Source organism: Corvus moneduloides, chromosome 6, assembly GCF_009650955.1.
Source record: "Corvus moneduloides isolate bCorMon1 chromosome 6, bCorMon1.pri, whole genome shotgun sequence".
Lineage (NCBI taxonomy): Eukaryota > Metazoa > Chordata > Aves > Passeriformes > Corvidae > Corvus > Corvus moneduloides.
The window spans coordinates 54379898-54403566 of NC_045481.1; the positions used below are offsets into that span (position 1 = coordinate 54379898).

General features: G+C 45.4%; 1 protein-coding gene across 6 annotated transcripts in view; it reads left to right on the forward strand.

Moving 5' to 3' along the window:
* Window positions 1-543: 543 nt before the first annotated feature.
* Window positions 544-23669, forward strand: part of MICAL2 (microtubule associated monooxygenase, calponin and LIM domain containing 2) — a 118057-nt gene continuing 94931 nt past the window's right edge. For 5 of the 6 annotated variants that reach the window (XR_004240640.1, XM_032111133.1, XM_032111134.1 and 2 more), the window contains exon 1: window positions 544-632. The gene's annotated coding sequence lies outside the window, so the exon portion shown is untranslated. Of the gene's footprint in view, window positions 633-11481; window positions 11670-23669 lie in introns of those variants that run through there. The other variant, XM_032111132.1, reaches the window with a different exon arrangement.

A 23669-nucleotide genomic window follows, 5' to 3' on the forward strand; every position in this document is an offset into this window, starting at 1 on the left:
GCTCATTTGCCTTCCCTGTTGCAGCACTTCGAGTGATTCCTGATTGTTTTGCTCTGTTTCTTTTCATGCAACTTCACTTCTGCCGCCAGCAAGATGTTCCTGTTGATGGGAGTCGGGGAGTCACAGCGTCAGTGCTGTGAGCTGATCTTGAAACTTTCTCCCCAGCGCTTTTCTATTTGCCTGCTGACCGAAACCTTTCTGAACCTGCCGAATATGTGACAACATTTACGCTTCCCCAAACACAGAACTTAAGCAGCCGACAGCCAGCGCCCCGAGCTCCCCATGCCGCGCTGTCCCGTGGCAGGCGGCGGCTGCTCCGTCCCGCTGGGGCCAGACCCTCGGGGCCCGCAAACACAGGCGCGGCCGCGGGAAAGCCACACAGCAGCCCCGATGGGGACAGCGGGGGACGCGCACCTTGCGCGGGCACACCGCGCCCGGCGGGGCTGGCACGGGGCCGGCGCTGGGGCCGGGGCGGGCCGGGGCCGGGCTGGGGCTGGGGCTGGGGCCGGGGCCGGGGCGGGCGGGGAGGCCGCGGGCCCCGCCCCGAGCCCGGCGAGCCGCGCTGAGCCCGCGCCGGCAGCATGAGGAGCGGCGGCGCCGCAGCCGGTGGGTCCGGGGCAGAGGCGGAGCAGGTGCGGCGGGGCCGGGAGGGGCAGCGGGGCCGGGAGCGGGACCCGCGGGCTGGCGCCGGGCACGGCGGTCCCTCCGCGGGCTGCCGGGAGCGCCCCGAGCCGGGCTCTGCTCCGCGGGCGGCGGCGCTCGGGGCCGGGCGGTCTGTGCCGAGCCGTGCCGGGCAGCGCGGAGCCGGGCTGTGCCGAGCCGTGCCGGGCAGCGCGGACCCGAGCCGTGCCGGGCAGCGCGGACCCGAGCCGTGCCGGGCAGCGCGGACCCGAGCCGTGCCGGGCAGCGCGGAGCCGGGCCGTGCCGAGCCGTGCCGGGCAGCGCGGAGCCGGGCCGTGCCGGGCAGCGCGGAGCCGGGCCGTGCCGGGCAGCGCGGAGCCGAGCCGTGCCGGGCAGCGCGGAGCCGGGCCGTGCCGGGCAGCGCGGAGCCGGGCCGTGCCGGGCAGCGCGGAGCCGGGCCGTGCCGGGCAGCGCGGAGCCGGGCCGTGCCGGGCAGCGCGGAGCCGGGCCGTGCCGAGCCGTGCCGGGCAGCGCGGAGCCGGGCCGTGCCGAGCCGTGCCGGGCAGCGCGGAGCCGAGCCGTGCCGGGCAGCGCGGAGCCGAGCCGTGCCGGGCAGCGCGGAGCCGGGCCGTGCCGAGCCGTGCCGGGCAGCGCGGAGCCGGGCTGTGCCGAGCCGTGCCGGGCAGCGCGGAGCCGAGCCGTGCCGGGCAGCGCGGAGCCGGGCCGTGCCGAGCCGTGCCGGGCAGCGCGGAGCCGGGCTGTGCCGAGCCGTGCCGGGCAGCGCGGAGCCGAGCCGTGCCGGGCAGCGCGGAGCCGGGCCGTGCCGAGCCGTGCCGGGCAGCGCGGAGCCGGGCTGTGCCGAGCCGTGCCGGGCAGCGCGGAGCCGGGCCGTGCCGAGCCGTGCCGGGCAGCGCGGAGCCGGGCCGTGCCGAGCCGTGCCGGGCAGCGCGGAGCCGGGCTGTGCCGAGCCGTGCCGGGCAGCGCGGAGCCGAGCCGTGCCGGGCAGCGCGGAGCCGGGCCGTGCCGAGCCGTGCCGGGCAGCGCGGAGCCGAGCCGTGCCGGGCAGCGCGGCGCCGGGCCGTGCCGAGCCGTGCCGGGCAGCGCGGAGCCGGGCTGTGCCGAGCCGTGCCGGGCAGCGCGGAGCCGGGCCGTGCCGGGCAGCGCGGAGCCGGGCCGTGCCGAGCCGTGCCGAGCCGTGCCGGGCAGCGCGGAGCCGGGCCGTGCCGGGCAGTGCCCCACTGGCGGGTCCGGACGCGGGGCTCCCCGAGCCCTCCCGGAGCCCTCCCGGAGCGCTGTCCGAGCCCAGGGCTGTACCTGCCCCGCGCGTCCCGGACGCTGACGCCGCGCTGGCTCGGACGGCCACACAGGAAAAGTCAAAATAATCTTTTCGCACCGTGAGTACCTTGCGATTAAGGCAGCCGAGTGCTTTCCAAATGTGTTACAGCACTGGAGCGGGCTATTAGTGTGGACGCGTCCTAATGAGTGTGTTAATCAGCATAACATCCTTCTCTGCTCACCTTTTGGGCTAATTGAGGATGGCATCTGCTGAGTTTCTCCTCGCGCTTTGAAGTGTTTGTTAACCTGTGATAGTGATTGTCTTGTCACGTTCATTCCGTTTTTCATGTGTAAATTCAGCATGTGACTTGAATTCAGATAGCTGGCTCGTGGACTGGTGATTGTAGATTTATTTGCCCCTATGCCTGTAAAGTTGAACCAGTATCAAAAAGTCTTAATTGGGAAATATCTGGAGGTCTCTGTCGACTTTAAAAACTGTTTACAATTGGCAGCCTTGTTGGTACCTTCAGCCAAAAAGAGATCTGAGCGTGGAAACGGGACTGCATTCTTGTACCTAGGGATGGTCCCTTGCAGGTCAAAACGGAGGCATGTTGGCATGGCCAGGAGGCTTCATGGGAGCGTGGCCTTCTTTTTATTTTTTTTTTAAATTTATTTTAATTTATTTTTTTTAAATTTTTTTTTGCTTTAGAGACTCTAAACCTTGCAGTAAGGTGGAGCAGCGCAGTCCTCTGCTGGGGTGTAGCTGCCCCCTCTCTGACTCTCCTTTTGGTTTTGAGGAAGTTCTTAATCTCCCTATGACTCAGTGTCCTAATCTTTAAAATGGTTTAATAAGACTTGTCACGCTTGCCTCCCAGGGACATTAACATCTAATTGATGCTCATGAACTGCCTTGATCTGGGAGAAAAGAGGGCATCTTGCTTCCCTCATTTTGCCACTTTATGTTGGGTGCTAATTATATTACAGGGGTGGAAAACAGATTATCTGACAACAGAACTGGAATTCGTGTCTGTTATCATTGGCACAGGCACTCTAAGTTAAAGTGTATGCCCACTTATGCTTAGTTTGAGGTGTCTGGGTGTTTCTCTAAAAACAGTGGCGTTTATCCTTTCTAGAGGATGCATTTGAGAAATTTGCTCCTAAAGTACCGCATTGAAGCATCAATAGACTTTTGCTCCTGACTCTAGAGATACTACACAGCTTTCCTCTGTGTATTATGAGGTCAGTAAAGGTTTTAAGAATTAAAACTGTGTTGACTCAACTCTCAGCATGTCCCTGATCTTAAGTCTTACTCTGCCTGAATCTTACGGCAGTCTCAGTTTTTGTCATGTTTCACTTCTCTAGAAATAGGGAAAACATACAATTTTACAGTTCTCTGCTTGAAAATACAAGCTTTAGAATATAAAATGTATCTTTTTAACCATTTTGCTTGCTGCTCAAAGGAGTAATTAGCCATTTTACTCCCCTGACTTGAATCTTGCCCCACCTCCTCCTTATCATTGCTGCCTTCCCCTCGGGCAGATAGAACAGACTGCGGTGGCAATAGCACAGGGCTGGGATGATGGGGTCACCTACAACACACACCAAAAGACACCAGTATTCCATAGATCAGCTGCTGTGAGTGGACACGCTGCCTTACAGCACAGGCACAAGGGTCTTTTTCACCTAAAACTTTGGGTTGCTAAATTCTCAGTCCTTTTCCTACATCTTGGTTCCTGTGTACTGCAGGTCTGTGTGCTGGGAGGCTGCTTTGTGACGCGGCATTTGACTCATATGTTTGATTCAGTTCTCCTTTTCAGCACTGTTGCTGCAATATGTCCTTTCCTGTGCTAAACAGACCTTTAGTGTTGATACCTGACAAATACAGCTTTTAAAATGCTGTTCGACATTTCTTAGTGCTGTTCTCTTCATAGTACTAGGAAAAAATATTGTATCTTAGAGTGTGTGGTGGAGAAATGAAGTTCTGAAGGGAAACTGAAGCATGCTGCATTCCGCTTCCTCTTGCCATGTGGTCTGCAGCAAGTGATGTTACTTTTCCTGCCCTGTCTGTAAAATCAGGTGAATTCTTAACCAACAAGTGTAAAGAGAAGTATACAGAAATGGGAAGTTATCTCTGTTTCACTCTGAATTGCTTTTTTGTTTGTTTGTTCTTAATTGCCTTAATGTTGTTCTGAAGTTGTATAGCAGTACCACATCCCTGACATCAGGGTCCTGCTCTTTGTGGGGAGATCAGTTTTCCTTCAGTTTCATCTAGAAGTAAGTATGATCTGAAAAGGTTTTGTCTTTACTAAGATATGCTGAAGCAGGGTTTTCTAGTCTTGTGTCGACATCCCATTTCTCGTGGAGATGAGAGAGCCTATGTGTTTGGTGGAGATGTTCTTTAAGTGTAAGAAACCATAAAATAGGAGAGGTGATTGCTATCCAGTTTCTCCATGAGTATGCTTTAAGTCTTTCACCTCTTTTAGCACATACCTTGTATCTGCTCCAGCTGTCTCACTGCTCTGGTATTGTATAATTAGTATCTTGAAAACTCAAGGGAAAACTTTCAAATGCTATATATTTCCCATCCGGACTCTTCCACGTGGCTGTGACATTTGTTGTGAGTCCTTGGTAACCTGTATCTGTTCCTTCACCTCACTTTGACTCCCCTGGCATCAGCAGAAAAGCTCTCTTTCTTAGTGGAAGAGGCTTTGCTTCTTAGGGGCATGGTGTGTTTTGATTCTCTTAAAATGAAGACAATTTCAGGTGACTGAAATTCAGATCTGCCTCCCAATGGTCCTGTTTTCTCAGCTTGCTCACGTGTTGGATCCGGAGTAAAGGAGCTACAGAAACGCTGAGGGGTTGATGTGTTGGGCTGCTGGCAGCCTTGCTTGCATGCATCTTTATAATAGATGTGTACCTGTATAATAGGAATTTGGCATCTGCATTTTGTGTGTGAGCAAATTCTTGGCTGCACCTTTCCTGTTCAAGCTCCTTCTGTGTGAGGAGCCCGTGAATTTGTAAAGCGCAGCCTCTGCTCTGTATTGGGCAGCTCAGCTGTGCAGGGAGGGCACACTGGCTCTTGTCACTGGGAGCAGTTTTAGAGGTGTTTATACAGCAAACTGACTCTTTCAGAAGTGGTATTAGTAGTTCAGAGTACATTAGACTGATTCCAGAAAATACAGATATTATAAACTAAGGCTATTAAGTGTCCACTGATTCAGTGACTGTGCAGACACACAGTTAATATCGTATTGTGACACATTCTGGAAATTGCTGTGTTTATTTTTGACATGGACAAGATGACTAACTCTTTCATCTATGCATAGTTACATTTACAAGCAAGTAAAAACTTCCCCAAAATTATCTTCAGACTCCTAGTTCCATGAAAGGAAAAAACTTCAGACTTGTCCTTAAATCTGAGCTGTGTGTGCCATTGAGCCCTCTTCCTGCTCTGGGTTGATAACCCTGTGTTTGGTGGGGGTTATGTTTTCAGGGGTTTTATTATCTCCTCCAAATTTCTGTGGGCAGTTTACTGTGGGGAGAGGAACAATAGCAACCCCATCTGTGTTGGGAAAGGTAGGTGGTACCACAACACAAATTAGAAGACGCTGCTGCCCTAGCTTATATTCAGTTCAAATACTGATTGTCCTTATTTCAATGTCCCAGTAGCACTGATGTAACTAGGAGGAAACTTGGGTTTGTTTCTTCTTGCTTTTGGCCTCTTAGAACTGTGATGGCAAAACCTGGCGAGGCAGTTGGTTTAAGGAACTGTGTGATGGAAGTATGTGGACTAGATTTAAGCTTTTGTTCTTGGCTCTGGCATCTCCTCCGCCGTGGCCCGGAGAAATAACGGCAGCAGTTTCTCCAATGGCTGCATTCAGCCAAGGGGACATTACCAATTCAGCTTTTAAAATGACTGTGCCTGACATTGTAAGTGTGTGTTGTGGAGTTTTGGCTTCCTAAAAAGCAGTTTCTTTGGATCCGTTAGTCCACGATAAATCCTTCTCAGACCTTTTAAGCTTGCAGCTTATTGCCTGTTTAGACTGCAGTAATGCCCAAAGGGGTGGTGCAGTTCACCATCCTGTATTGCTGCCATCGCCAAGCATCAAAATAGAATTTCCGAAGCCATGTGAAATTTTTGTTGGGAGTAAACCGGGATGTTTTGTAATCAACTTTAAATATTCTTAATGGTAACTCAACAGACCTTAGACCACCCTTCCACTACCAAAAGGGGCTACAAGAGAGCTGGAGAGGACCTTTTACAAGGGCAGGTAGCGGTAGGACAAGGGGTAATGGCTTTAAACTGAAAGAGGGCAGGATTAGATTAGCTGTCAGGAAGCAATTCTTTGCTGTGGGGGTGGTGAGACACTGGAACTATGATATTTTTGTTATATAGTGTTTCTTTTAGAAGACTAAGAACATTAAAATACCTGGTTCAGATAACATATTTTGTCATTTTCTTACCTGAATAGGTGACTCCCATAGCTATCTGGAAGGCTTTGAAATCTTCCAAGATTTTTTTTCCTAGCCTATAATGTGCAAATCATATATGATGGAGTCCAGCAAAAAAAATACAAACGGTTTTGTAAACAGCAAAGCAGAAGATGCAGCAGAAGACAAATTTTCCTCTCGCTCTGAGAAGACTCGTGTTTGGCAGATAGTGGAATTCTTTTTCCCGTGTGATCAGATAAGAGTGTATTGCAAAGACCTTAATCTGTGTTACTGGCTGAGGTGAGCCCCATCTGTCAGTGGTGCTAGGGATGTGCAGTACCCTTGCTCTCTAGACTCATGCATGCAGGGAGCAGCACAGAAGGATTTACAGAAACAAATGCAGGCTCTGAAGGCAGTTGCTAAAAGCAAAGGGAGGAATTCATAATGGAATGCAATGTTCCTTGCTGACACCCTTTCTAGCTGAAGAAACCCTCTGGTTAAACAAGAACTTTACAAGATACCGGGTATTTTTTGGTTTCTGCTTATTTGTGAGTTTGACTTCCTTTCATACGGGTTTACCTATTGTATGTGCTTGTTATCAGGCTGCTTTTTATGGATTGTCTTTATGGCACCTTGAGCTGATCTGGGGAGTAATTTTAAGTAGCAATCTGAGCTGATGAGAAGAAAATAGAGGGCTTGTGTTGGGCTTGACTTCTTGGTAGTAAATATGTAGTCAGTGCTAATCACCCCCATGTCATCATTCACCCCAGCTGTGGGTCAGACACAGGATCTGCTTGTGCGCTTGAATTGCCATTGCTCCTCTCCTTTTAGAGGCAGTAAACGAGTGAGCATCCTGACACAAGAGCTTACTTCTCCATGTCTCATTTCCATCCTAGGTGAACTGAAAGAACTTCTGATGGAATGTGATATTTGGGCTTGGATAATTTATGTGAGCGAGTTCTCATTCAGATCTGATCTCCTGGCCTTCTGCTTGGTATTTGATTTTCCCCTTTCACTGAGTGCTACAAATTCCTATGGTTACCACCTATGCAACCAGCTGTTTCTGTCAGTTCAGAAAATTGTTTCAGTAATTACATGGCTGTAGGGACAGAAGAATATTGAAGTCTGGAGCCTCTTTTAAGATTTCAAAGTGAATGCAGAGTGTAGGTTCCTCCCATTTCAATCTAGGGATTTTTAGAAGTAACAGCTGCCACCCCTCTGTACAGTATTTGTGTTCAGAACATTAACGTGGTTGAATGAATGTTAGAAACATGCACGTGGTTAAAGCTTGGACACAAGCTCCATAAATACGAACTTTTGATCCATTCAAAAACTGAATTTGTGGATGTAATCAAGTACCTCTTGCTGTACTTACTCTCTGAAACTCTGCCCTTGCACTGAGTCAACATTAGGTGTCCCAGCAAATGCATTAGGAAGAGTAAGACTTGTGTAAAGAGCTAAATACATCCCAGTGAACCTGTTCAGACCAAAGAAACCATCTTTCTGTTGTTGTTGGGGGGCTGTGTGTGAGAGGGAAGAAGGGTTAGGGTGGTTAACTTTATTTCCTGGAAATGAATAGCATACATTTTTCAGTGCACAGAGCGGATATTGCTCAGTTTGTGACCTGCTTCCTCGTAGAAGTGTCGTGGGACAGGGATTGGTTTGAATCTGTTGCTGCACTGCTGACATGCAGCACTGTGTGATGCTGCCCTGTCGCAGAGGCACGCCTCGTGCCTCGATGTATAAATAACCCTGTGTGGCAAAGGGAATTGGAGACAAAAAAGGGAATTGTGCCAAATATTTACTGATGTGCTGGGCCTTGTCCTGGGCACCTGGGCTTTATTTGGGAGCAGGTGTCCGAGCTGAAGCTGCAGCACAGGGGTGATGGGTGGAGAGCTGCTCTGCACTGAACAGGAAGGCACAACCATGCAGTGCCACAGGTCAGCCACATCTTATTTGTAGCTGTGATGCTTAGATAAGCAGACAGGAAAATAGGTTAATGTGCACCAGGCCAGCTTTGTGCATGTCGTGGGGAAAAAACTGCCTTTAGTATCCCCTGTGGAGTAATTCTGATGACTACTTCACATATCAATTTTCAGGTTAAAGATAGAATAGAACAGAGGGGAGCAGGGTTATTCCTTTGGCAGCATTGGCTCTCCCCTGCTGCTCTCTCCCGGCATCTCAGTGGGATGCTGACTGCGGCCAGTGCAGGTTTGTGCTTCAGAGCAGAGTTAGGGTGTCCTGGGGCTGACAGCCCTGGGAGGGAGATGTGGTGCAGTAGGTGCTGGCATGAGCAGGAGGAGCAGTGTCAGGCACTGGGAGCTTGGCAGAGCTGGGTGCTGGCGCCTCACTAAGAGAAAAGGGTTTCTTTCTGGGTTTCCTTCCCACCTGGGAATGAAAAGTCACAGTGGAGCATTCACCTCTGTGTGTTTATGTGGGAAAGGAGAGCCACAAGGTTTTTATCTCACACTTACCTATGCAAAAATGCAAAGGGGCAGTGTTATTTTCTTTCTCTCCGTTTTCTTTTTGGCTGAGGAAGGAGTTGTGATTGTTTGCTGAACACATCCACACAGAGGACTCCAGCATTGCTGAGTGCATGCACACAGAGGGCTCCAGCAGTATTTCTGATGCTATTTCATCACAAATGCAGAAGCTTGACATCTTAAGGCCTTATTTACACATGCATTTAGATATAGACCACCACACCTGTCTATAGCTACTTTGTCAGCTACTACCTGGCTTAATGATTGATGGTATTAGTAACTTGTGTGTAGAAGCATCTTCAAACTCAGTTATGGAATCAAAACATGTCTCCCAATTACTTTGTTTATCAGGCATTAATAGGGACCAAAAATAATTACATGGCTGTTTCAGAGCAAGGTGAGATATTTTTGTGTTGTTCACAATGCTTTTCCCTTCCAAAGATAAGTCCAAGGTTCTACCTGATGCTCAATAAAATACTTGAATGATGTAATGCTGTGTTTGACAGAGTTTCTTGACTCAGCTTTTTCTAAGGGAGCATTTGTATGCACCCTTTGGATGGTCAGGTGGTTCTGCAAAGTTTCAATATGAAACTCCTGCCCTTTCTGGTGAAGCTTTGTGGATTCTGACCCAGAACTCGATAAGATACATGTTTGTGAGGCAATTTGGCTCGTTTGAAATCGCAAGCCAGTAGATCTGTGAACACTGGCTTCTGGAAAACAACTGTATAATTATCTAAGTATCTCTCTTAGTTCGTTAATTTGCAAGATAAATCCAGGAATGACATATATAGTACAGCAGATTTGCATTTGCACATGAGATTTAATTTAGAGGTAAATATTAATGCAGATGTATCACAAGTTTTTTTGCTTTAGTAGTTCTAGTGAACAAAGAATGTGAACCACTAGTTTTCAGTTTTATTGGCTCTACTGAAGTAGCAAAGGATGGCAAGGTTTTCCTTGCCTCTCTGCCTAATCAGTTGTTATCCAGCCAGTAGGCCAACCCACATGTAAAATTTACTGAAAGTGTGGGCAAGAGAGAGTTACTGGGACTTCAACAAAGCCAGGTTAGTTCATGACTTTATCTGACTTTCCTGCTGGGTACCAAGAGGCATTGTAAGGCTGTGATCAGTGCTTCTGATGAGTTCATGGAAGCCTTCCCTACATTTGTTTTTAATGACTGTTTCTGTAATGAAAAAAAAAAAAATACACCTTTTTTTCATACTAAGGAGTAGCTTGTGTTTGGAATCCAAATTTTCTACATTTCTTTTGGGTTTTGTCTGTTGAATAATATTTAGCTGGGATATTGTGCCAGTCACAGGGCTGAAATAAATGTGTTTTTTAATTTTGGAGGAGGAGATGAAGTCAAACAGTGTTTTCTTCCTTTTGGCTGAAATCCTTCTATTATGATTTTAATGATGATTCTGATTTCTTTGGGAAAAATATGCAGATGAGTGAGAGCTTTTCTCTTTTTTGCCAGGTCTGGGGAATTTAAAATGAAAACTAATAGATTATTGTGGACCTCATCACTAGAAAATAATATTGGCGACATAAATATTACTTCTCACAATTAGAATGAAGCAAAAAAAGATAACATTTACATTATTTATTTAATTACCTAACAGATCAGTATACACACGAAGAGTCTCTGTTAAGTGTATCTGCATTCCCCCTCCTATTTTTGGAAATGGGATCCACATTTCTGATATTTCTTACTTAATAAAATTTAATCTTACAAAGAGTATTTGTAGTCATTGTCCTGTGTGTTTTGCATGTTGGGGTTTTTTTCTTCTTAAAGGCTCTCAAACTTCATTTGCAATGCTCTGTCTTTCCCGTATTCACAGATTAGTGGGAGGGCAGGAGATAAGGAGAAATTGCCTTTATTTTCAGATGAGTGGCTAGGTTCTGGCATACCCAATACGTGCTTAGTCATGTGCTGTGCTGATGGCGAGTTTCGCTTGGCACACCCTGGCAGGTGCAGTCCCTCCCCTGTTTTCTGCAGAGCCATCTCTCCGTGGTGCAATTGTAGATGACTGGGTTTGTTTTACAGCAGTGACAGTGTAATGATAACCTTGCCAACGCTCAGGGGAGGTGGAGACAGCTGAACTTTTTGCTTGCATAGCACGTTTAAAAATTTCACTCAAGATACTGTGACTTGAATGTTTTGGTCAGTGTCACTTACAAGACTGTTGTGAACTTCTGTCAGAAAGTATCGGAGTGGCAGCGAGAGTTGGGCTAAAGCTTCTTCTTTCTTCCACCAAAATTGTATTTTGATTGTTCATTCAGTTTCTTTGCCTTTACCTGTTTCTTCTCTCCTCCAGGCCTGTATTCTAGATTGTTTTTATCACTTTTGATTATAATTCCAGCAGTAAAATTGTCATCTTTGAGCTGTGAGATGCATTGGTGTGTGCAACCTCAGAGGGATCAGAAAAATAGGGCGTAGGCAAGAAAGGGGAGAAAGCCACCTGGTAATTGTGTTGGTAGCTGTTGCTAAAATCTGGGCTTTCTGTCTGGGAGTACAAGGAGGTTGTATTTACTGTATTTAACACCAGAAGTGCCTGTGCTTGTGCAGTCATACAGTCTGGCAGAGCTGGGTGGACTCTTCCCTCTGTGCCTGTAGTGCCTGTGAGCACGGGGTGTTTTCTCTCCCCACTCCAGCGCTTTGCAGACCCGGAGCAGTGAAGCCGCGTTACAGCAGTGGCCGTGCTGAGCGTCCTTGTTGTGATCCTTGCCCCTGCCTGCCGGGCTCTGCCTTAAGCAGATTTACTCACCTGACCTCTTAACCCGCTGGAGATGATCAGACCTCTGCCAAAGAGCTGCCAGACGAGACGGGGTGACTCCGGAGCGGCCCTGCCAGGAAAGGTAAAAGGAGCAGGCACGTAAGAGCAGCTGCCCCAGCAGCCAGAAGATGGGCTGGAAGGGGCTTGTGCAGAGCTGTCAGCTTCTGTTTTTGGAAAGCAAGGGTGCTCTCTGCCTGGTGCTGCACTGACCTGAAAATACTGAGGTGAACTGTTCGTGTGTTGCCATACACTGCCTGCCAAGATGCCTTGAGGAAATGGGCTCTGCAAAAGTTGATTCATAATTAGCTGATATGCTGGATATTAGGAATCCAGTGCACTTTTTTCCTAGCAACCTCTCTTAAACTCTGTTTATATATTCATTGGCAACATAAGGAGGGTTTGTAGCGGCCAACTCAACATCTCTAACTTGTACCTTTTCACAATTTTTCAGTCTTCTGTTATGCAAACCTATGGCATCTTTTGTCCAGTGAGGAAAACAGGATTCTAGAACTATTAGCTTGTCCTGTCAATCACAGAAAACTAGGAATAAACTACTCTGGATGTCACTGACTTATACATTAAGGCATCTGGTAAGAAAACCCTTCGTTACCAAGGCTTTTAATGTTTTTCTCAAGTGTTCTCTTGTGTTGCTCCCCCAGGCAGGGTACTGGTTGTGGTCTCTGGCAGGACTGGTGGTCAGCAAAGGGCCGAGGTGGAAGAGCCCCTGCTGTGTGTGGAGGGAGGGAGGAGGAATTCTGATCATGGAGGACAGATAAACCATCAAACAAAATACAGCAAAAGTTTCTCATGGAAGGCTGCACATCATTGGTGGCAGCAGGAGCGCTGGGATATGTGCTCACAAGGCAAATCCCTGTAATCTTCCCTGGATCTGTGTGTGTGGTTTTAAATACGGCAGTTTGAGGTAGCAGGTTGATCTGGCTAGAGAGGAGCCCATTTTCCCCAGTCACAGACTGTGGTCTGTCTGATGGGTCCCGTTTAAAAGGAGTTCCCTGAAGTTGATAGCATCAGTGAAGAAGTCTGCTCAGTCTGGCTTTGGTACGAGCATGAGAGCCCTGCCCAGCTGCACCAGGCACCAGGAGCAGCACCAAAGGGACTGGGATGTTCCCAGCCTGTGCTGGGATAATCTGTGCTGCACATGGGAGTTGCTGGAGGATTTGAACTTAATGTACTTCACAGTGCCCTGTGCTGGCAGGGGTAAAACCTCACAGGTTGTACCTTAAGGAAAGGGACTCATTCAGTGGTAGTTGCAGTCACTTCCAGACTTCTTTCATAAGGTTTTCTGATTTAGAAATGCATTATGGAAATACCTGGCCTGGCATATGAGCTTTTTTTTATGTTGCTGTGCCTTTTTTTCTTCTTCTCTTTTTTTTTGTCTGGCTACTGGTTTGAGAGTTTTCTTTTAGTAGTACCTGGCTGTAGTATGACTTGCACACAAAAGAAAGCACTGTTTCTTGAAATTTTTGCTTCCAAAGCTGATATAAGTACCCTTTAAACTTCACCTGAGATTTAGTTTTTATGTTGACTCAATTTTCTTTTTTCCCCCTTGATGGGGGTGAGCTCATAACATGCAAATTGTATCCTTCTGGACCTGGTGTGCCAGTTGTCCAAAACTTTTTTTATGCAGTGTATCGCTTGCTTGATCTCTTTGGTAATCCAAGTAGCAGTTCCAAGCAGCGGGGGGGGGGGGGGGGGGGGGGAGGTGGGGAATAAAATATATTAAAAAAATCCCTGTCTTGGTAGAAAAGATGAGTTTCTGTGCTGTTTTCATGGGTTTATGACCGCTCAGAGCCTGTTTAGTGGGCTCCAAGGATGTCTTACTTTTGAAAGATGCTGCAACAAAGCCTGTTCTGTGCATATGGCTTTTGGGGCACTGGTTGTATTGGTATTTAATCACAGTGCTAATACAGTATTAGGACATTAGCCAGCTCCTTATTCCTAGTAAGCTAAACCTTGATAACTGGAGCACAGATAAAGATCTGGTTACACATTTCAGTGAAATAAAAGCAGTACTGTTTACCTGTATGCAGAAGAGGGAGAAACCTCTGCTAATATGGAAACAGAATGAATTCCAAGCCAGCATTAGGTCTTGGGCTCAGTAACAAAATGGTTTTTTTTAAAAAAAATCGTATTTGTAAAGTGGAGAACTAAGCAGTATTTCTTTTTTAATAGTTTAGATTCACACATTTTTCTCTCCGTCCTTTTTGTGAAGGTCAGTTCTCTGTTTTCCTTCTTGGTGTCTCTAAATTGGGGAATACTAAAGCTGTTGGAACTATACGTTAAGGAACTGTAATAGTGAAATACATCTTCATATCTTCAGTTGATCTGCTTTGTGTAGGCACATTGGATGGATGGATTTTGGGTCTCCTGATCAGCAGTTGGATAAAAACTTCCAGTATTCTGACAGTTCCCATTCCCCAGTCCCTGCTCTTGGCAGAGCAGGCACAGTGAGGGAGGAGCATGGTGCCCAGGGGATCAGTGGTGCAGGCTCAGCTAAAGCAACACCAACTTGACCCAAGGTGTTCCTGCAAACCACTTGCCTTCCCAAATTGTTGGTTTCTCTAACAAAGCCAGTTCTAATCAGCACCTTGGGCACTGGGCACTCTGTGAACCCAGAACCAGTTAATCCCTTCCCTTTCTGAAATTTACAGGCGGTTCGGGAGTTGGGGCACCAAAGCAGCTTTAGCTCTGTCTTGCTGTAGGAAGAAATGTGATGCCCCTTATCTACTCTGTCCTGAAAACACCATGCTCAAGTAAGCACCATGTAGTCACACATGGCAGCATTTCAGGATCCCCAAACAGCTGTGGCTGCTCCACATAACCTCATGTCAATATATGGGAATGAACCGGCATCACTGCCTTAAAACTTCCTGGGTCTGTGTAACATACCTGTGATGTTTTTGCACTTACACAGGCTCAACTCTTTAAATGCACTGTTCACGTTGCCTTTCAGGTATGTGTGTTGATGCTTGCCACAGATGCATGATTTCACTAAGAAATTTTGACTCTTATGTACAGTAAAATGGATGTTAGGACTAGATGACAGTGATAAAAATTAGCTTTTTACAAAAAAATTGACATTCTCCTTTGTTGTGACACTTCAAAAGTGCTTGCATTCCTACAGTGTCTGCCCCCTTACATGCTATGAAATACAGGTACCTGATAAAATAAGTTTTCCAAATGAATGGATGACTAATGAAGAGCATGATGATAACATCTACATATTACAGCGCAGGTCATCCAGTTTGGTTGATGACTGGAAGCAAATGGACATTGTTGCATAAAACCTTCAATAGAGAAGGTGCAACCACCTCTGTTGACAGGACTTACACAGAGAATTTAAACCTTAGGCTTCTGGAGCCAGGCTGTGTGATGGACAATTACTATCAAGAAGTGGTTTTTTTTGGTATTTCACAGATTCTGGTAAACTTCGCTGTGCTGGAGACGATGAATCATAATTTAATCCTGACTATATCTCAGCTTGCCTTATGAAAACAGTGATTCATGTGTCATCCCTCCTGTTGTTGGTTAATGATATTCTGCCCTCATTTGGATTTTTTTTTTGTTCCTTGATGGGACTGCTTCCTAACGTATTGCTCCCATGGGTCTTTTTTAAATTTTTTTTTCTTTTTCTGGTGGATATCCCAAAACTAATGTTTCAAGATGTATTCTATAATTTGACTGTGAGGATTTTTCTGCAGCAGAAATGGATCATGTTTTTGTAACTCTCTTGGCATCTTTGTTTTTTTTTTTTTTTTAATACTTTGTTTTTCTTCATTTTTTGGGAAGTCTGGGCAGAGGGAGGGTAGAAATTGGCCTGCACATTTTCTTCCAAAAATACTGTTTCTACTTTCAGAAACTATGTCTTTTCCAATCTCTTCTGGTAACTGTGGGTCCAGTTTACAAGGACAAAAAACATAACACAGATACAAAACTAACACAGTAGCTTTCTTTCTGTTTTTGTCTTTTCATGTAAATTCTCCTTGGAGCAGAGTTTGGTGTTTAAGCTAATCTTCTGGTTTCCCATCACCCTCTGGCTGACTTGTCTGGGTGCGGCTTCTCAGTTCTCCACTGTCATTCAATGGCTGTTTTTTGGTGGTGAATTGGCATTGCTGCAACCAAGGAACCTATCATTTACGACTCAGAACTGCTTTTGGGTTTCTTTGATTTTTTAACTTTGTGATTCCCATGGATTTCAGTGTGACTGATAACATTAATGTCCCAATAAAACACAGGAAGAACTGTGTGCTACCTTGTGTTTAAAAAAAAAAAAAAAATAGTAATGGAGTGTGTTGATTCCTAAAAATGTGTGTGTATGCATATGAAATATTGCCCAGAACGTTTTGTTTCTTTGATCATTGGCAAAGCAATCCTGTCTGTGTTTTCAATGGATTAATCCTTACTACTGATCTGGAAGTCTGATGTCTGCAGATGAGGGCAGCTCTGCCAAATGAATTATTGTGGACTGGAGCCCTCAGGGTCTTGCAGCCCCAGTGCTGGCTGTTTATTCCTCTTGGGTAATTGCCACAGCCGGAGTAACCAGAGGGACACATGCTGGAGAGCAGAGATCTACAGATCCATGCTGGGAAAGATGATCTGAAACATACTCTTGAGAGCTCTTGGCACATATCTGTGAAAACTAACACTGGTGCTGTTCTTTTTCTCCCCCAAAACATAACCTGGAGTGTTTGCTTCAGCACAGCCATAATTTCATATTTTTGCTTCAAAAAACCCTGAACAAATATTAATTTCCTTTCTCACAGAAATCCTGAGGAGTAACAAAAGACAGCCTTGCTTTGGCATCCAGTGTTCTCTGAGGGCACTTTCCAGTGTCTCCAGCTGACGTTTTTGGGCAGCTCTCAGTTAGAAAAGCAGCATTGCTGCTCTTCTTTGCTCTCTGGGTTGGGAGTGATCACAGTAAGGGGACAGACAGGCTGTATCTGGGCATTGGGTGGCTTCAAGTAGTCAACACTGGTGGCACTCTTTGTCGCTTGCTCCCTGCTGAGGTCCGCCGGAAATGTGATGGCTCCTCCAGGGCGCTCCCAGAGGCATTGGCAGTCCCACGTTGCTGTGTCAGTCCATGGCCTATCTCACTGCCCCATCCTTCTGGATTATTCCTATTCTCAGAGTGCCATAAACCAACATTATTCCCATGATTGCTGACTAAGAGAGTCTGCTTTTTACTGCTTCATATGTTTGTTTTCTTTTATGGTGTATTTACATCTGTAATTATGTCCCCATGCATACAAAGGGAAAGCTGTACTAGAGGAACTGCTGCCAAATGTGGCTCGGTTTTGTTGGTATAGCTGCATATATATACCAGGGGTTTTGCTGACAGAGCTCTGTCAGCTAGAGGGTACACTTTTTTTGGTGTTCCTCATGGTCACAGTTGCGCCATCCAAGTTTTCTCTGTGACCTGAGGGTGAGGAACAGAGAGGAGGACACAGGGCTGTGAGAAGAAGTGGGATGTTGAAGTTCCCACTGGCAGCTGGGCAGGAGTGGTGCCAGAATTCCCTCTCCATCATCCCCTCGTGGTATCCATCCCTGATCAATGTGTCTGGCCCTGCCATCTCCCTGCTCCTGTGATTTTGGGAATGGAAAACAGGGTATTACTTGCCCTCCAAATTAGTCTGGCTTAGTGGCTACATTCCTATTGAAAGTAGAAAATCTTGTGCTGATCAAAAGACAACCAGCACTGCCTATTCTGTGATTAACTTTAATATCTACGCTGTTCCAACTTGTGAGCTTGAAATTATGTGTCACTATAGGAAAAGAAAGGCAGGAGTTTCAAAGGGCTAAAAGATTGTCCTTTTAATTGTTTTCACTGAGACTACTTCATAACATCTTTCTAGCTTAAATAACAGGTGCTTTTTCTTAAGAGGTATGCTTCCTTGTAGGCTGATGTTACCCTTATGGTATACTTTCTTCCTTTGTTCTTGTCATCCTAACCTAGGAAAACATCAGCATAAACTTTATACTGTTGTTTATATTGTGTTTCTGATCTACTACAACAGAGCTGAAAAATGTTCTTCCTTGTAACCAGTCTAAACAAGAGTCAGGTTTTAATATCTTGTTTATGCATAGCATTAACCCCAAATGACTGTGGCATAATCATCTACAGTTACCTTTGAAGATGTAGACTATATGAAAACTTGGGACTTTGCAGCAGAGCTTTTAGCAGCCCTGTGAAAAAAAGATTTTTAACTACTTACTGTAATCCATGCACAAAATAATAGAGCTACAGACATTTCTCCTTAAAACCATTTGATTTGAAGGTTTAGAATTATAATTTCTACTGGTGTGGGTACAACAACATTGCTTTAAAATAAAAAAGAAAATTTCTTTATTTTACAGCTCATTCTTCAGAAATTATGGTATTTCTGATGAGTAGTTTGAGTATATACTGCACAAAAACGCCTGGAAAGCTACGTATTGTCATTCATTTGAAAAACCTGTGCCTTTGCTTTGCAAAATGAGCATCGAAGGGTTTAGTGATGCTCACAGGACAGGACTTCTTGTGCAGGCAGGGGAGGGGTGTCACCCCTGTGGCTGCCAGTTTTCTGTTGGGATTTATCTGAAACCTGGGAAATGCTGTGTCCTTGGGCCCACCAGTAGCTGGGGCAGAGGCCTGAGCCTCCATCCCTGGGATTGCACATGTGGACCCTGGGGCAGCACCCCATGCTTTCCCCATGCCAGCACTGTATGTTTCTGTGAATGGCGACACGTGCAAGCTGCTGGCTTACGGGGCTGATCTCATTTTACTTGTCAGTGTCTTAGTGCATTCCCACAGTAAAGCTCCAATCAGGAACATCCAGAAACAAACTGGACTATTTTTAAAGCTTCCAGCTTTAAAATGTGTGGAATGTGACTCAGTCTGTGTGGCAGATAAAATCCTACAGATAGGTCATTTTATTTTATGCTTCCTGTGAACATACCTAAAATATTCACTGCCAAGCCTCAGTGTACTCGTGCACATGTTTCCAGCTGTATTTTATCATGGATGCTTGCAGCTGCAGCAGGTTAAATGGGCACAGCAGCCCTGGTTGGAAGGCCTGTGTTTGAAATGTCTCATATAACCACTGCAAAACAAGCTGATAGCGTGCACGGTAACCTTGTAAGTTCATAGGCACAGAGTGTCGCAGTAGGAGCTGTTTTGAATTCCATACTTGGCCCGAAAAGTTATTTTGCAGGAGTTCTGTGGAAGTCAGCTTTTTATAAAAATACAGAAGAGTAATCTGGCTGTTTACAGAGACAGTTGGAGAGGCTTTGTTCAGAGGCAGCTTCCCTTCACTGATGTTTCTGGTAGGACTGTGCATCTTAAGGAATGTGTTGTCTGTCTGTCGCCAGCACTAAACAAGTATTTCAGACCAACGTGCTTTTAAAGTAGTTTTATGAGCAAAGCAAATGAGAGCTTCACTTGTCACCAGAATCACATATAATTTTATTTTCCTTTTATGTCATTTTTAGGAAAACATGCAAAGAAACCAAACCATCAAAAAGCTGTGTTTCCTCCAGATAGAAATGTTTACATTTAAAATAGTCTCCACCAAAAAAAAGTGCATCACAGTAGAAACTAAGCTGAAAAACTCAGAAGGTCCTGCAACATGGCCAGTTTCACTTGCAAACTTCATTTTTTGTGGTGGTATTGATCTGTTAGACAGTTCAGCCAGGGAAAGAGGCAGCAGAAATATTGTGGTTATAACTGATGATGAGGAAGGGCCCAAGTAGATGAGTACTATGATTACCACAGACATTGCAGAACCCAGCCTTTTGTTTCTGTTGTTGTTTCTAACCTTAAGCAAACAATAAATGTATTGTATCCTGCATGCCAAACTGGAGTCTTAATAAAAGAATTTATTCTTGGTAAACATGACAGAATTAGGGCTGTATTGAAAATGGAATCAGGATTAGTAGTATTGAAATGCAAGGAATTTAATCTTTTCCCGATCTCCCCGAGGACCATGTTCTCAAGTATTAGAAACAGCGCTTTAAGGGACTAAGGAAGAACTTAAGTGCTTCAAGTTTGAATTAAATTAGGCTTGCTCTCATTCCAGTGGGACAAATAAGCCAAAAGAGGTTTTTAATTTTTGCAGACAGTACCTCAAGACCTTGCTGACAAGCAATTTGCGTGGTGCTGCTGTCAAAAAGTTTTATTATTTTCCTGTAACGACTCATATGTGTCAGCTTTACTGCTGGCTGCTGACAGACTCCATGTGCAGATGTGAACCAGCTCCATACATCCATCTGACTAGAGATATTTAGTGGAATTGCCCTGAGAGTGGAGCTGCTTTTTTCAGTGTTCTCAAAATTGTCTGCAGTAGCAGAGCTTGGGTTTTTTTTTCTGTCAGGAGATATCAGCCAGGACTGGAGACATTAGCTTTCCTGTGTATACATCTGTACATGCACCACTGCTTTAATTTCTGCTTTCTCTCTGCCCCTTTGGCACTGCTTTCCTTTTAGTTGTAACAAGATCTTCACTTTCTCTTGGGCAGCCACCAGGCATGAGCAGCACTTCTCAGCTTTCCTTATCTGACATTCCTGTTTGCCCTGCTGGAGGCAGAAAGGAGGCAGGGATAACTTCTGACAGTGGAGGGGGCCATCGAAACGGAACCCTTCTTCCCAGTGTGTTTTGTGCCTTGGAGCCCTCCAGAGACTCCTGTAATCCCATGGGAAGCTGTGTGGAAGGCCAAGTTCTTGTATGTGTTTAATGCATCATGCATGGGACCAAAAATGGCAATTCTTGTGCCTAACCCACGGATGCTTCAGTTCTGACTTAAAAGAACTTTTTGTCCAGACTATTTCCTGCTCTCTTGTTCTTTTCCTTTCACTGGCCCAAATTTTTATTGGGCTCTGTAGCACTTCAGTGAAGTTTCAAATAAAATGCATTTTATTTTTGGATTGTGCTTCTAGAGGAAGCTCAATAGTCACTTAAAAAAGCATAGTTTGCAGTTTCAGCATCAGTACTCACCTTGATGAAGTTTTTGGCTCTGTATTTCATCCCTAGAGTGATTTATATGATGGAGTAAAAGGATAAATTATAATATTCTAAGAATTCCTGTACTTTGGCAAACACTGTTAATTTTTCTACTGCAGGTAAGCAGTTAATGCATTGCCTCTTAAGTCTCAGAGACTGTTACAGGACAGGAAACTTTAATTATAGTCAAGAATGACTCTGCTGAACTTCTTATCCTTATTGCATTGTTTCTGGTGACTTATATACAATACTGCAGTGAAATATCAGTGACTCCTCACAAAAAAATGCATACTTTTTCATCAGCTGCATATACTTACAGCACCATCTTCAGCTCTGTCATCTGTCAACACATTGTTCATGCCAAAAAAAAAAAAAGAGAAGAAAATAAGTGGTGTTTCCAGCAATCCAGAAACCTTAGTAACCAAAGTCTCCTGTCTTACCCTGCTTTTTAAACCACAAAATTGTGAGTTTTTTGGAGAGTATGACCTCTGACACAGCAAGGAGAAATGCTTCACTAGTGAGCAAATGTCTCTACTGAGATGCCACTCCTCAGTTTTTCAGTATGGACAAGATGGGAGTGTATTGGAAGTTCATGAGGAGAAGATTTTGTGCCCAGAAAAGAATATTCTAATTTTTGGCTTTGTGGTGTTGGAGAAGGGAGGTTTTAAGGCTGGAGAAGGTGTCCTGACTGTCCTCCCCAGTGGAAAGGCAGAGGAGGGCCAGGCCAGGCATGTATGTGTGCAACACCTACTTCCACTCCATGCTAAAAATGCTTTTGTCCCTTTCCCTTTGCCTACAGCAGCTCCTGCCTTGTCCTCGCTGTTATCAGCACTGTCACACGCTTCTTTTCTTCTTTGGTTGGTTCAGATACTGCTCTCATCTCTTAGCTTTGCTCTTCCCCCACTTCCTTGCTGGATGGCAACAGCTGAGGCCATAAAACTCTTGTCTCTGTGAGCAGAAAAAAGCACTGAGTCAAAGAGCTTGTGATCACACTCGCTTATCAGTTGTGCCAAGAGTTAACGTTCAAAGATACTTGTGTTTTATGAGCACGACCACAGTCTTGGGGTGAGCTAATAGAACATTGGAGAGGAAGCACTGTTTTATAGCTCTTGTGTTGGTCAAAGTCTCTCATAGCTCCGAGTGAGGCAGCATAATGTGAGTTTATGGTGACACAGGAGAGAGTATCTGGTTGCCAATCCCTCAGCTGACGTGTCCGCGGTGGGACATTTCACTGACTCTTCCCTGCTCCCCGAGGAGCTGCTCATAATTATTTTGAGAGAAAAGGAAAATACTTTGACTTCTCTGTTATAAAAATAGCTCAGGCAAGTATAAAAGTCAGGTGAAGTAAGTGTTTAGCTGTGATTTTAAGTATTTTTTTTTAAATGGGCCCTCACATCCTGAGGTTCATGTGTATCAAGCTGTTCAAACCTCATCGTAGCGTCTTGCATTGTGTTGCACAGTTGTTCCCTGTCTTTCCCATGGAACTTTTGGATCTGTTGGTCCTTTTTGGAGTGACCTAAACCCATTGTGTAGCTCTGCATTCTCAAAGCCAACACCGGTGAGGGGAATGCTGGGCCTCCCTCGCACCCGCACCACGGTGGCAAAGCCAGGCTCCCTCTTGCTGGCACATAGTTCTTGGAGGGGTTTGCTCATTGATCTTTGAGGGCTCGAACCTGGGAAGGTGCAGGATGTCCTAAACTCCTTTTGAGTCAATGGGAGTTCGTGGCACTCAGCTGCTTGAAAAGTTAGATCTTCTGAAAGGCGTGGCACACAAAACATTTGTGCTTTTGCCTCACAAAGCCACAAGGCTCTTCAGAAAAGGGCATGAAATGTACTATAAATGAAGTATTCAGAGGGGAAAACAAAAATTTCCTGACTTATTCTTGGCACCAAGTATTTAATCATGACATTTGGTCTAAGAAAATGTACAAACTCTAAACATTGCCCGTTTATTTTACCCACAAACCCACAACAGACTGATGATGTGCATACAAAGGTTATTTATTTTGAGCTCAGACAGGGAATGTGAGTATTCCAAATGCTTCCTTATATCTCTCCGTGGGATTTCTTTAATAAGTGCATAATATTTTTTCTGTATTAGAGGATGGTAAGATAGACATGGTGGGTCTCTTCTCTACTTAAATACACTGGTTATGTTTTCTCTTTTCTTCCCTGAAGGAAATGCAAGCAGAGAATGAATAGTTTGTGAACAGTATTAAACTGAAAAGCATGACTTCAAAGGCCTTTCTAACAATTTATTCTAAAACTATCAGCCAACAGATGAAGTTCCAAGTAAAATAACTAATTATGTAGGAAGTTAAGCAAGCATTGATTTAATTTTTGGTTTCTTGGACTGGCAGATAATTCTTTAATAGCAAGAAAAAGAATACATGACTTAAATTTCTGAGCTTGAGTCCAGGTAAAGCTTCTTCTGAGGACAAGTTTATACATAACCTGTAACAATTTTCTTGGAAAATGTGAAAGCCACTTGGATATTTTCTGTGGACCTTGGCTGACTCTAATATGCTCCCCATTAGAGATGGAGAACAAGGTTAAAGAAGGATAAGGGAGTGCCGCAATGAAAGTATTTTAGTTGTTTGAAACTTGTGTTAATTTAGAATAGCATTGCTCTTGCAGAATGTAAGGGTATTTATCTGGAGTATCAGGCACAGTTTGACAGTGATCATGTTACTAGGAAAAGCCAGTGGGGCTTAGCAGGCCAAACATCATTACTTTATATCATCAGCACATGACAAGGTAAGACTCCAAACACATAACTTCAGCACTGAACATGTGGAGACGTGGAGATAAAATTCCTTTCTATGCACCGGAGCACCAAACCCTTTCTCATTTTGGCAAGAGTGTTAGGAAAAGGGGGGCTCTCTGTGATTACTTGTTTTCTGGTTTCTTCAGTTCTGGTGTAACTTGTGATGATGTTTCTGCTTCGCCTGTTTTGTGCATTTGCTTGTGGCAAGTGATTGTGCCAATACTAAATTGCTCGGGGTCAGCTGCACTCTTGGCCCTAACTTGTGCAACAGCATAAAAAAATCAATCAAACAGCATTGACTTTTGGCTGCAGGTTTTCATGAG